Here is a 14,307-nt window from a genome sequence, read left to right on the forward strand (position 1 = left end):
CAGCTGATATTAGTGAAGTGAAGTTCTCCTATGAGGTGCTTCTTTACTTTCTGCCTGACTCCATAAATTGAATTTCAAGAGTTTGTTCTTGTTGTGTTTTGTCATTTAACTTCCCAAGCATAGTTTGGGAGAGTGTTGCAGAGGATCACTTATTCTAACAAGAGCAAAAATAGTATTTTGAAGACAGCAACAGATTTCACAGATAAGCCTACTTATATCAGACTTCATTGTTAAGAGTAAAAGCCTGATTAGTTTGGATTAATAAAACTTCACTGCTCCTGTAAGGTAGAGAAAAATAATTTTTATATGGGTGGGTGCCCTATAGACATAAGCCTCATGCCAGGCATATGACAGATCCCATCTGGAAACCTCATTGCCACTTCAGCTTAAGAAAAGCTGTGCGATATCTGGATCAGAGCAACATCCTGTCATCTCTGTGCCTATCCATGTAGGCATGGATGTAGTGATCCAGGTCATGGTGTAAATCACTCTGCCTCACCAGGGATGTGTGACTCTTAATTTTGGCCAAATATGTCCCCTTCAGACACTGGGAACTGAGTGGAGCTGTGCCAGTTCACAGCCTGGCTCTAAATTACCTGTTTTACAGGCAGGTAAACTAAGCTGCAAGAAAGCTGATTTATAATGAATCCATCTCAAGCAGAGAGTTTAACTGGTGGAGTCTGTGAACTGATTCTTGGTCTCTGGCTTTAACCCCACGCTCATGATTAAAAGAAACAAGCAAAGCCATCTGCGGAGCCAGTTCTCTTCAATGTTTTTATCAATGACCTGTACGCAGGAATTGAATCCATAGTATGTTTGATGATGATGTTAAATCAGCAGGAGCTGTTTCCCTTGAGTTTAGAGAGACCTAATACAGAGATCTGCACAGATCAGAACGCTGGGCAGTCACCAACCATATGTTTAACCAGGACAAATGCCAGATTCTGCAGCTGAGACAGTGTAATCCAGAATATATCTGTGGGTTGGGGGACAAGAGGCTGGAGTGCAGCCCTGCAGAAAGGCATCTGGGGTTTTTGGTTGATGAGAAGCTCAATATGAGTGAACAGTGTGCCCTGGTGGCCAGAAGGGCCATCCTGGGGTATTTTAAGCACAGTGTAGCTAATTGGTCAAAAGAAGTGATTGTCCCACTTTACTCAGCATTGGTGCAGCCTCACCTTGAGTGCTGTGTGTGGTAAGAAGGATGTAAAAATATTAGAACGTGTCTAAGAGGAGGCACAAAGATGGTGAAAGGACTAGAGGGCAAGACTTAAGAGGAGCAGCTGAGGATACTAGGTTTGTTCAGCTGGGAAAAGAGGCTGAGGGGAGACCTCATTGCTCTCTACAGTTCCTCATGAGGGTGAGTGGAGAGGGCGGTGCTGATCTCTTCCCCCTCTTGTCCAGTGATAGGATACAAGGGAATGACTTAAAGCTGTGTCAGGGGATGTTCAGATTGATTATTAAGTAAAGGTTCTTCACTGTGAGGGTGGTCAAGTACTGGAACAAGTTCCTCAGGGAATGTCTGTTGTTGTTCGAGAAGCATTTGGACAATGTTCTTCAATAGATGATTTAACTTTTAGATTGTCCTGTGTGGAGTCAGGAGTTGGACTCAATGATCATTGTGGGTCTCTTCCAACTCAGGACATTTTATGATTCTACATGCTGGTGGGGAAACAGCTTTTTCCATTTTCTAGTGGGGCTTTGCCTGCATGTGTTGCGCTCAACTTGAATGCGATTACCTCCAAACCTGAAAATAGCCACATGTCAAAATCAGCTTCTGCTAATTTCCTTTCTAAGCATCTCAGTTGCAAATCCTGTGGAGGTTTGCCCACCTTTTTGTCTTCCTCTTTTCCTTTGTCTTTCCAGTTTCAGTGTAAATTGTGTCCTCTGGTACGCTCTGCAATCTCTACATGGCAGCCTCATCTTATGTCCAATGCTTTTCCCCACAAGAGGAGGTCTCCAGGACTTTAATTTCACTGCCAGTTCCCTCCTGCAATTTCTAAAATTATGTGTATCACGTATTGCAGGAGTGTTGTACAAGTCAGTTCGTATTTGTTCAGCATTTTCAATGTATGAAAGGTGCCATAAGTAATAAATATTAATTACTGAAGTGCTGCCTGATTTCTCTATGGGTGCAGAATAACTTCTTTGCTTTCCTGTTTTTTAAGACTTTCCTGTATTTTCAAGGTAAATAGGTGCTTTTGCACTTCATTGTATTTCCTTATGATTCATAAAATTTTGACACATTTTCTTCATGGCAAATCCATAATGGCAAAACCACAATTTACCATGAAAAGACTTATAAACTTATTTACTATAATCTATTTACTGTATCTGCATTCAGTGAGAGTTTGCATCACCATCTCACCATCTTCAACCAAATACCTAACTAGTCCTTAGCCCTTTCTGCCTTTTCACATTTTTTTTCCTATTAATCCTAGTAATGAACTCATCTTTGTCAGTAGTCAGATATTGGTTTACTGCTGTCATTTGTGACATTTCTTGGAGATTAAAATGATACACCCATGTCGCAGTGCTAACTTTTTGTCTGTCTTTAAATATTTTTTTTAATAATTTTAATTTATTAAATAAATAGTTAATTAAATTCATTTCTTTATTTCCTGCCTTGATGATAGGTTGCAAAGAAGTAAGTAGTTTAGATTAATCTTGGAGAGAGTGTGGTCTTTCCTGGATGCCTTTATATAACCTGCCATAGTCTGAAATGTGGTGTATGGTACTCATCTATATCCTGACATATCTCTTAGTTCTCTGATCTTTCAGTTTCCAAAGGATTTTTCAATCCACAGCCTTTCCTTCTCCAGACTAACTGGTTCGTAATTCCTAAATTGCAGGGTGTTTTTTCCCATAGTTACGGATCTACTAAGTCTTTTTAAAGGTTTTTGATGGGTTTTTTTCCCAGCTGTTGTTAACTTTGCTGCTGTGTAACATGCTGGGATGCCTGCCTTGTAACGGAGTTATGCTCCCCACTTTGCAATCTGTGGAGCTCTTGCCTAGCCTGAGAATTTGTTAAAATGACAAGTAAAGCTTCCACAACATCTGGCCAATACTCTTCTCACAGCCTGGGATGTAGGCTGTCTGGTCTTGGTAACAATTTTAAGCACTGCTAACCTTTTAATACCAGTTTAGATGATATCTGCACTCTATTTAATTCCTTATCTCTCAGTGCTGTAAAATTGGATTTTTGATCTGGGCAAATGTCAGAGCCTTTCATTTGTAAGATGGATTCTTGTTAATAGTTGTATAATATCTCTGCTATTTCTACATACATTTTGCTTACACTTAAGTGTTAGCAAGCTTACCTTTTTCCGTAATATTTGCTACTTCATTACATATACGCTATTATATGCATATATACATTTTATATATATATATATAAATCACACAATAAACTGTAGTTTAATAATGCATTAGTTAAAGTGTGAAAGATTGATGTGACTGAAAATCATTTTCATTCTAAACATCCCCTTTCAGCAGTTTATATTTTTTTCTAAAAAATTGCCTTTTGGCCTGAATTTCTCATGGTTGATCTCAGCCTAGAGGGAAAAAAAAATTGGAAAGGTTGGAGAAAATCTGCTAATCTGCTTTTGAATTATCCAGGCCTTAAAATTGTTGTTTTCTGCACTTTGAGACTTTGAGAAAAATGGTTAAGTGAGAGGGGAAGGATAGTTTGTACTCCACCTTTTTGAGATCTGAATCCTCTTTGTGCATTCAACAACTCTGATTCAAGTACATCTTTCTAGTACATTCAAGTCTGCTATTTTCTTACATCTTAGGACTAGCAGAATGTTTTATTTTGCTTTTGCTTTGGTACTTTTTAAGGGCAATTTTGGCGTTGCTGAATTTGGTGTTCTTGTGCTTTTATTTGTTTCAGCAAATGGCATCAGGTCACCTGTTTTCTAAAGACATCCTGACAGGAAAATTATTTACTTCTCTGGTTCGGTTTGTTTCTCCTTTCACTAATGAACTGTTGTCCTGAAAAACATGAAGCAATTTTGAGATGCTTTCCTCCAGGATGACTTAGATGACCTAAATATTTGTTAGTTAAAAATTGTATATGTCAAAAAAGTTCCCTGTTACAAATTAACATGAAGAGTAGTCCTTATGTGGCAATTCTTTTGGACTTAGTTAAGCTCATGTCCTATGCTGCATTTTTGCGCTTTTCTAGAAAAAAAGAGCAAACAACAAGGGCAGATATCCAAGACGAAATTTATAGATCTGCCTAGAAGTCAAAGGTTTGCCTGAAAACTGGTGCCTTCTACTTATTTACAGTATAATTATTAAGGCACACTTTTCCATGTGAGTCTGGCCAACTTGCCTTAGAGCCTGAAGATATTAAAATTTTCAGTGGCCTCCCAGTCTTGCTTTTGCTGAGGTTAGATTTTGACCACTTGTACAAAATCCTAGTGAAATCAGACTAGGACACTTTGAAGTCTAACATGTTGCTTACCAAAAGGTATAGAAAAAAAAAAAATTATGGCCTCAGGCATGTTTTTTTTGACACTGGAGGTTGTGAAATATTAGACATTTACATCAACCTTTCTGGTTTTCCATTTGTCTTTGCTTTCCCCACACACTTGTCTTTTGACCTGGCTTCAGTGGAACATAGGAGCTGTCAGTTCCAATCAGGTCACCTTGCTCTGGATTGTGCTTTTGACAGTGTTGAGTATCACACACTTCACAGGGAGAGATGAACAAGACAAATCACCACTGAAGTGCTTCTCCTCCGATGGGCTCTCCTCTTGATCATTAATATATAGAACAGACTTCCCCAGACTAAAGGTTATACTTCCAAATCAAGTCATAGCGCTAGCAAAACTTCACTTTTGGAAGCAGCACCTGTGACAATAAGTGGTTGCAATCCCGAAACTGCAACCCTAGACTTATTTTATGGTAACAGAAGGATATGGGCAATTTTCTTCTAGAAACTCCTAAATCCCAAGACATGAGGATAAATATCCCTCCCTCAATTTTATTAGCTCAAGACCTCCAAGTCTTTGGAGACATAATATTCAGATTATTTCTTCCTTCAGAATGAAGATTGTAACAAAAGGCAATCACTGTATTCAGATTCCAATTAGTGTCAAGCATTTTTCCATGTGATGGGCATATCAGGCAGAACACTAGCATGATGGCTTTTCCTTCTCCTGCTCACTGGGGTATCTCAAGAGGTCACCAATTCCTATGCACAGTAGAAGATCTAAGGGTTATTTGAGAAAAATCAGGGGTGGGCTCAGTATTAAGCGTTCCTGCACCAGTCTGCCTTGGCTATGGAAAGTCCTTTAAGCTTCAGTGTCCTTCTACCATAAAGTAGATGAAGCATGCTTTATGAATTATTGTTGACCGCAGGTCATCATATGCTGGCTAAATTGTAAACACATCCCTCATTGTTCTGGTTGTGCACTATTTTTGTAACATTAATGAAGAAAAGTCAAATGAAGTAGGAAATCAAGGTATATTTGTATACTGTACATTAAGTAGTGCTGAAGACTAAAAAGTCGGCTGGCTAGAAGGCTCTGCCAACTCTTGTGTGTATACTTCTTCTGTGGCCTCTCCATTACTGGAGGCTTGGAGCCACTGATAGCCATCTGGCAGTCTCATTTCATTTTACCCATGCTATCCCGTTACCTATTAAAGCTTCCTTTATTTACACTTCATTGCTTAGCTACTGAACCAGTGTGCCAATGAGCAGATCACTCGAATCATCCAAGACATGTCTAACAAAACACGGCTTCCTTTTCTGTAATTAATACTGAGCTCCTGTTAATTGATTACAGAGTCTATCCACAGAAGTTTTAAAGTGAGCTACTTGTATTATGACCTGAAGATAGTCGGTTTTCAGGAAAAAATGCTTGAGCATCTATAATTTTGGATTAAAGTTTAGCATGCTCCAGATGTAAGATCCAAAGTGCACAGGCAGCAGGTGAAAGCACTCCAGACACTCTTGTTCCCCTGCCCCTCTAAGCTGCGGACCACAAGTAGGTGCTGGAAGAGCTCAGCAAGCCTGGTGGCACGGCAGTGTACAGTGTGTTTACCTTTGTTCTGAACACTGCACTGGCTTGACATCTGGCAGTAGAAGAAGATATAAAAAGTCTTAATAAAATCTGCAGAGTTTTCCATAGGTTTTGCAAACCCCTTGAGTTTACAAGATATCTTCAGGAGGCATCTTTTCAGCTTTGATGGCTTCCCAACCTGTTTTATGTGTTGTGTTTTGTTAACAAGCCAGTCTATGAAACAAGAGAAATGCAGTAAGGCATGCTCTGAAGAAAATCATATAACTTCCCTGATTTTATTCTGGTTCCTTCCTACTTTGTTTTTATAGTCTTCACTACAGAACCATTGCATTTTAGTCAAGAGGAAAAGATTTACTATTTAAATTATCTGAATAACCAATCCGAATAATTAAAGAGGTGTGAAACTTACTCTAAAGATTTAGAGTCAAGCTTGTACCCAGATAAAACTATGTATTTTTATTATTGAGACACAGAAGAATAGCAAGAGTGAAAGAGAATAGGTACTGTGGGAATTCCAATATGCAGAGCCACTGGGAAAATCTCTAAAGAAGTATTACATATTAGTGTAACAAGTAGGTTTTTTTCGTTGACCTGAAAAGCACCTGCAGAGTTAATCACACTTTCTATCATGTGAGTGTTACTCAAGGAGACTTCACACCAGGGGACATTAAAGTGCTAGGAACAAACACAGTCAGTTTACAACAGAAAAGGAGAGAGAGATTTGAAGGCCAGAGGAAATGTGGCAGAAACTCTTAAGTACCTTTGACAGACTATTCAGGGTTAAGTGTGCCTCTTAGGTCATTCAAGTGCCTCCTCTATATTAGACCTTAATTGAGGCCAAGGATGAAGATAATGATTGGTAGAATGAAGATAAATCTGGTTGGTGCTTAAAGGTAAATAGTGCTTTTTAACATGGTATGAGGGACTGAATGTCCCATGTAAACAAGACTCAGAGGTGAGCAGGAGCACATACAGGGACTTACTAAATGCAAAGCTTGTGTTGTATGTGGAGTAAAGGGTTTTTCAGGAATATGGTATATCTCTCTCTGTCATTATACTTTTGTCCATATGACCAGTTAACAGTTTAGGAAAACAGACTGATTACTATTTGGCATAACTCTTCTTAACTGTCTCAAAATACCAGAATAAATTTTATGATGCGAGCCATATTGTTTGGATGCTTGGGTTTGGAGAATTTTTGTTGTTGGGGATTTTTTTCCCCCGTTCCTGGCTGTTGGTATTTATACCACCAAAATCTGTTTGGCATGTTTTTATTTGAAGCTACAATAAAATAACATAAAGAAATGTTTTATTTTTGCAAAAGTTTTTCCCATCTTTTATCTCATTTTGGAAAGCCTCCATTCCCACTATTTTCCATGTGTTTGTTTATTTTAGACAAGAAAGCTTGTGAGTAGTTATGAGCATCCCGCTGCATAAAGGGTGCGTAAAGCCAAGAGGGTGTTGGGAATCATTTGCTACTGACTGTTCACTTCTGCTGGAGCACAGTTTATCTGCAGCACTTTCACTTCACACATCACTCCCCATCTAGGAGTTCCTTGGCTGACATGGGTAACCCCTGTGTGGTATACAGTTTGCTGATGGGAAAATTGAGTTATTGTGGATAGAAATCAACAGAAAGAGCAAACTGACCTTTTTAACTAATCCAAGACAAGGTATGAATACCAGGTTATGTATTTTCATGGGGAAAAAAGGCTTGTTAATGGCAGACTGTTTGGAGGTGACCTGCTGAGCACAGTTATGGTGTCTAGGTGGCAAGGTGAAGGCAATGCTACCTGAAGCCCTTAAGCCAAAGCTGTTTACAGGTTGTGTAGATGGCCTGCAAGCAATGAGCACAGTAGTCCCAAGAGGACTGTTAACTGGTCGGTGCAGAGAGCTCTCAGGAGAATGCAGTGATCAGGATGGCACAGATGGCACTGCCTGGGGGAGTTGCAGAGCAAGACTTCCTTGGGAGGGGGAGACTTGAATATGGATGAATCCCCAGTCAGCTCACCATATCAAGGGCTATAAAATCTTTTGTTCTTCCCTAGTCAGGCTCTCTCTTTGCCTGCCTGGGCTAGGTTGGTGGCTGCTTAGAACTTGGTCCCTGGAGAGCAAGCAAAAGAGGCTTGCTTTCTATATTTTACCTGGGGATGAAGGGCGTAAGCATAGTTTCCTTTCTGCCACCTGTCCTTCAAATGCCCCTTGCTTATTGCATGAGAATTAGGTCTCACAAAGTGCATAAAGACGAGCATCCAGTTCACTGCAGGAGTCTGTCTGTGAAACATCAGCAGAAGTGATCAGTGTGGAAAAATGTCTTTTGATGGTCCACATTGAAGAAGAAAGTTGGGCTTCAGCGAGCCTAATCTGTGGGCATGCAAGGGAGCTTGTAACATAATACTTTGCTAATGCTGACTTTGGTCAGATAAACAGTGGATTTACTGCACCTTCCCATGCTCTGGTGGTGACAAATGGTGTGCGTGACATCACCAGCTCTGAGTAATGTCTCTCTAATGGGAAGCAGCTGGTTGCTGGAGTAGTTCTGTTAGTGGATGTGGAGGTGAAACATAATTAAACTTAATACATACAATATGCTCTAATACTCTGCAGCATGTATTTAGATTGTGTTTTGCCCAAATATTAAAGATATCCTGCTACTGCGGCTTCAGAAATTTAATAGGTCTGTTTGTGTAACAAGGACAACTTTATCTGCCTTTCCTGTATGTGTACATTTTCTATTCGGATTTTTTTTTCCCTTAAATAATTGTTCTTTTGACCTTAGCTGATTGTTCTTTATAAATAATCTCCTCCTCCTGACCACAATGTCTAAATTATATAGTAATTATTTGTTATTTCTATTCAGGAAAAGCATAGAGATAGAGAGCTCCAGTAAGTTAAACACTGCTTGAATGTTTAAGAGTCAATCCTGGCGCAAATTGCACATGGTCTGTTTTCTTTCACTTAGATAATCCAGGTAGGTAAGGGACCACGTGGAACAATGGGATAATACTGATTGGCATGAAAAGCAGCAGTGATTACTGAGCTGCCTGCCTATTGTGTAGCTTTTTTTGTATGTATCTTGGCACAGCAATAATATGGTGGTAAGTGAAAAAGCAGTTTAACTCTTTTTATCTGATATTCTGAGTCAGGCATTGAGAAACAGGCAAACTCTATTGTGCACATTAGAAACTGGCAGACAATTCCTACATGCTCTTCTCTTTGACTATGCTGCGGTGACTTTTAGAGAAGGATTGGGAAAAGGGAAGTGAAAGAGCTTTGCTAGCATTTAAAGCAGACACCACTGTGAGAGAAGGTGCAGATGTGCTTATTGTCACCTTTTTTGTAAAGATCTGGCAGCAAAAGCTGTGTTTCAGAAGAAACATGTCCAGACTGCAGTGGATGAAGAGGGCAAGCTATATGCTTCTCCAATTCTTCTTCTTTATGATAGAATTGTATTCCAAATGGTTCATTTAATGAGAATTAAACATGGAGTATTATAACCAACTGCACTGTTGAAGTTTGACCTTATTTTGAGCTGCATCTGTCAAATCTATTTAACCCTTCTGTTAGAAGCCTCCTGTTTTGGGAGTTGATCTATGCTCAGGCTTGAATGACTGAGCCCTTTCCAGGAATAATCATTGAAACCATCTTTTCTGGAGCCTTTTGATAACAATTTTGTCACTTCAAGCATGCTTTGTAGATTAATTTTTTGAGACATTGCAGAGTGTCCTACAACTTTATACAATAGAATAGCCAGCACCATAAATAAATAGTCCTTACTTTATACACTAGAATAGCCAGCACCATAAATAAATAGTCCTTAAAAATAGCAATAAGCCCATCAAAATCAAGAGGATAGGAAAAAGTGAGCAGATTTTATTTTCTTTTAATTCCCTGATATTAAGTGTGATTATATCCAAATACAGTGCTGATGTCTCTTAATGTAATAAATATCATAGCATCCTGTTTTCTCTTCACTGTGCTTTTAATACTTTTGTAACCCCCTAGGGACTTAGAGAAGGGTCATGGGTTGTGAAAGGAGAGAGCTCGGATGCTGCATCTGGATTTCAGGCCTGTGTGAAGGTAGCAGAGAATGGGAATGTGCAGCTGAGCAGCTTCAAGAGTAGCTGATTTAATAAACTGCTTATTATAAATATTGTGGGGTCCCTTTACATTATTAGCCAGAATTCAGTATATGAAAAAATTGCAAGTACAATTACTAGTTCATTCTTGCTATTCACAAGCATCTGTAAAGTAAAATATCTCTTCCGCTTCTTCCTACATACGTTGCCTTTTAACTTTGGATCCTTTTGTTCTGGTCTGTCTGATTACCTCAAGTAGATAATCAAGCTTGCTTTTATAATAAACCATAGCCAGTTCAGGCTTGTCATGACTGATTTATCAACTCCCAAAACTAAGGACTTTCAGCCTCAAGACAGAAATTTTCTGGCTGCAATTCAAGGTGTTAATTCTGAGCTTTAAAATCTAAATGTGGTTTGGAACACGTGTCCTACACTTTCCCTTCAAAAAGAGCAAATGGCCTGCATTTCTGTTGGTTTTTGTTGTCTGAGCAGAATTCAAGCTGGAATTAAGATAAAACAAGCCCAAACCATCCAATACTGCACAAATGGTCTTGCATGTAATCATCGTGACAAAGACTGTCCTCTTGAAGGCAAGGGGGCTATTATATATGAATGGAAGTTTATAGCGGTGGGCTTCATCTCCGTGAAGGATCCCAGCATGTATTCACCTGTAATAAACCACTTCAGCACCACCCTGATGGGGTGGCCCTGGTCTTTACACATGTGCATGCCTTAGAAATGTAAAGGTGCAGTGTTAAGAAAACAGAATGATGTTAGGTAATGACTCATGTACACCATTTGATGTCCCTTAGGAACTGCCTCTCTTCCAGTTTTTTACCTCAGCAGTTGAGCTCATTGGGGACATGAGAGCTAACCATCCTTCCAACTATTCATCCAGGGATTTGAGGCCCTGAGTTCTCAGTGGAGGGCTTTTTCACTGCAGCTCCTTTAGCAGATGGTTGTGTTCCTACCTCCCCACCTTCTCTTTGGGCTGATCTCTAGTTTTCCATCAACAAAGCGTCAGTGTAGATTTGAATGCTATCTCTGTAATGCAACAGATACCTAATAATGGGCATTAATGTCTCAGCTACCTCAAGTAGTAACAGAGATTCTAAAGACTGTGTAACAGAAACATTATTACACATCTGCACATTCTAGCCACTGTTCCTGTATACTGTAATTCTCACTTCTTACTGCTAACAGGCTTCAGGTTGTGGATCTAGTGATATTTCCTCAGTTTTTTCTTGTTAGAATTCAAAAACAGTTTGGGTTTCACACATTTCCCAGGTTTGCCTTATCCTACCTCAATTATTTCACATTTTCTGATGCAGAATGACATCTGGCCTCTGTGGGCCACGTTGCATGAGAGCCACATCTCACTAGACTCGGTTACATGACCTGTTATTTGTTGTGCTCCCAAGATTTGTTTCATCTGTAGGCTTGAGATACTGTATTTAATGCCTCATCCACATATGTATATAGTAAGCATGAACTAAAGAAGTCCTCCAGAGAACTTTTTTTATTACTCACCATGCTTTTATGATCAAAAGATGACAACTTGTCATACTATTCTTTTATGGTTATGTTACAGATTGAAAGTATCAGGAAAGTCCGTGTTACTTGATGGCTGCATATAAATAGACTTTACAGGTTTGCAAGTACTGCCCGCTCTGCAAACTCATTTGGGAATGTAAAGGCTAACAAACCTGTTTTTGCTCTGGCATCAGTAAAATCCAGTAGTAAAATGTTGCTGGACAAATATTGTGATTGGAGCCTTGATTGTCCCCCCTGGAGTTCCAGAGATGAACATAGAGGGGAGAGTGATCCCAGGGTTAGGCAGAGAGAGCCCCTCCATCAATAATATGGACCAGAATAGGACCCAATTTCCCTCTTCCACTGCAGAGCCAGCAGGAAAAAGAGATTGTAAATTTCTTTCCCTTGTGTTAGTAAAATAAAGAAAAATGTATCTGACTGTAAAAGACCAGGCTTCATCTGTCTTTTAGATTAGAAAACCCAGAAAACAAACAAACAAACAACAAAGTCTTTTCCATCACATATCATTAACCCCCTCATTTAATCCCCAGGCCCACTTGCAGCCCGTGCTGCCCTGACCTCAGAGCCTGCATGCCAGTATCAAATCAACCTTGGCAGATGCAAAGGGGAGGAGAAGAGGCAGGGTCACAGCAGGCTCCTCCAGTGTGCATCTGCTCACAGAGCAAGGAAACAAGTCCTACACTTTTCTAGGAGCAGGCTGCACACCCGCGCGCATCCTGCATGAGGCGGGATTTGTGGGTAAGAGTTATATTGCTTTCTTGGACCAACTCATGTAGCTGGGAAAATATGCACCAGCCTTCCAATGGTCTGAGGCAACCAGGGGACTAAAACTTTAATTATAACAGACAGTAAAAAAGGTGAATTCAAAGGAACTAGCCATTTTGTAGCACATTATGATTTTCCTCCCTTTATTAATCTTTTCATCTGCAACAGGCTTACCTATCCATTCCTTTACAGAATAACCACTGTGTCATCACTTCCCTTTTAATATTCCCTTCTCTGTTACAGGTGCCAACCAGCTTTTTTAATCTACCTACTTAATGTGTCTAAACTCAAAGGATATGCTCCCTACTTGTATTTAGCTTGGAAGTTCGCTTCTTCTGTCTCAGACCTGAATATGGGCTTCCCTTTTTTTTTTTTTTTTTCTGACTATATTGGCCCGTAAACCTTGTCTTGTTTATGACTTTAGACCGTCACAGCTACAGCAATACTGTTACAAATGTGTGACATTATTCTTAAAGCAGCCCTCCAAATCCACACCCATAGGATAATGGTCGATTTATGGCTGTAAGGAAAAGATCTCTTGTGTAAGAGGGTTAGTCTTCTTCTAAGGGCAAAACAACAATTTTACTAGTTTTTATACACAGAAGACTTTCTTTTATTTCTTTATTCTTGTTCCATGCCTCTTAGTCATTAATCTCTCCTATGGAAATGTCAAATACTTAAGAAATTGAAACAAATATGCTGCTTCCATACTTACTTTTCTTATCATTTATAACCACAATGTCTTAAAAAAAGCTCCAGCTTCTCTTCCTGTGCTATCTCCTCAATCCCTTTTGCCTCACTGAAAAGGGACTACCATCCCCTTTCAATCTGACACATTTTTCATCTTGTCCCTTTTGCAACAGTTTTCTAGTCAATGGCTTTTTTTGTAGTTTTCATGTGATGAAACTTTTCAATGACTTAAGCATGTCTGAACATCCCATCCTTGTCAGTAAACAGTTTTGGCATTTGCTTGTATGCATAGTCACTCAAGAATATAACAGGTTCTTTCTAATGTGGCTCAACCAAAATAAGAATGCTCTAAGTCGCTTATCTGGTTCACAGGAAGTTTTCCACCAAGGCCAAGTTCAAAATTTAATTCCTTCTTGTTGCTGATTTAATGAGATACCCCAGTGATTTCCCAGCAGTTTCATTATAACAAGGAAGTAGGTACGAGGTTCTGCCTCCCTGTTACTGGATGGGCAAGAGGAGTGCCAAAGAAAGTATTGTGATGATGGCAGGTTTCTGTCATAGCTTCTGGAAAAAGACAGGAATCTCCTTCGGGGAAGGCAGAGATTACTGTGGGTGGGCTGAATCACTCTACGCAATCTTCCAACTTTCCTATGGGCCATGTGAGGAGGTGAAAAGGCTCCTATCTGAGGTTCTGTGTTTAGATGTTTTGGTGTGGGTAATGTGAATCCCTCTGAATCTATAGTGAGGTCCTGAGTTGGCCTTATCTTCGTTTCAGCTGAAAGGGAATTTCTACAATACAGCTACTGCTTTGTTTCTCAGTGAACAAAGAATGTCCTCACAAACCCCCTCATCATTCCCTGATATCAAATTAGACCCAGGATGAAAGTAGGCTTTTGCTTCAGAACTAGAATAGAATTACAGAAAGGTTCCTGGACTGTGTCGTCTCAGAGTTGTCATGTTGCAAAACAGGGGAAGAAGCAGAGAAAAATTTTATTTTCCTGGGATCAGCCTTGCTTTGTAGATTTTAGGTAGTATCAGCCTTTGAATTAGGAATGTATGTTGCTGTGGCATTTAGGCCATTGCAAACTGCTGTGTTCATGGGAAACTGCAGAAACTGTGCTAACAAACAGATGGAGGTGGGCAGAGGACGGGTGAGGTTCCTCTCTCCTAGGAACTCCTGCTAGGCCTAT

At 39.7% G+C, this 14,307-nt stretch overlaps 1 protein-coding gene across 10 annotated transcripts in view; it reads left to right on the plus strand.

Moving 5' to 3' along the window:
• The window catches only part of ENOX1 (ecto-NOX disulfide-thiol exchanger 1), a 392,145-nt gene that overhangs the window by 255,730 nt on the left and 122,108 nt on the right, over positions 1-14,307 (plus strand). The gene's annotated exons all lie outside the window — the stretch shown is intronic.

The sequence above is a fragment of the Falco punctatus genome (assembly GCF_963210335.1).
Source record: "Falco punctatus genome assembly, chromosome: 2".
Taxonomy (NCBI): domain Eukaryota; kingdom Metazoa; phylum Chordata; class Aves; order Falconiformes; family Falconidae; genus Falco; species Falco punctatus.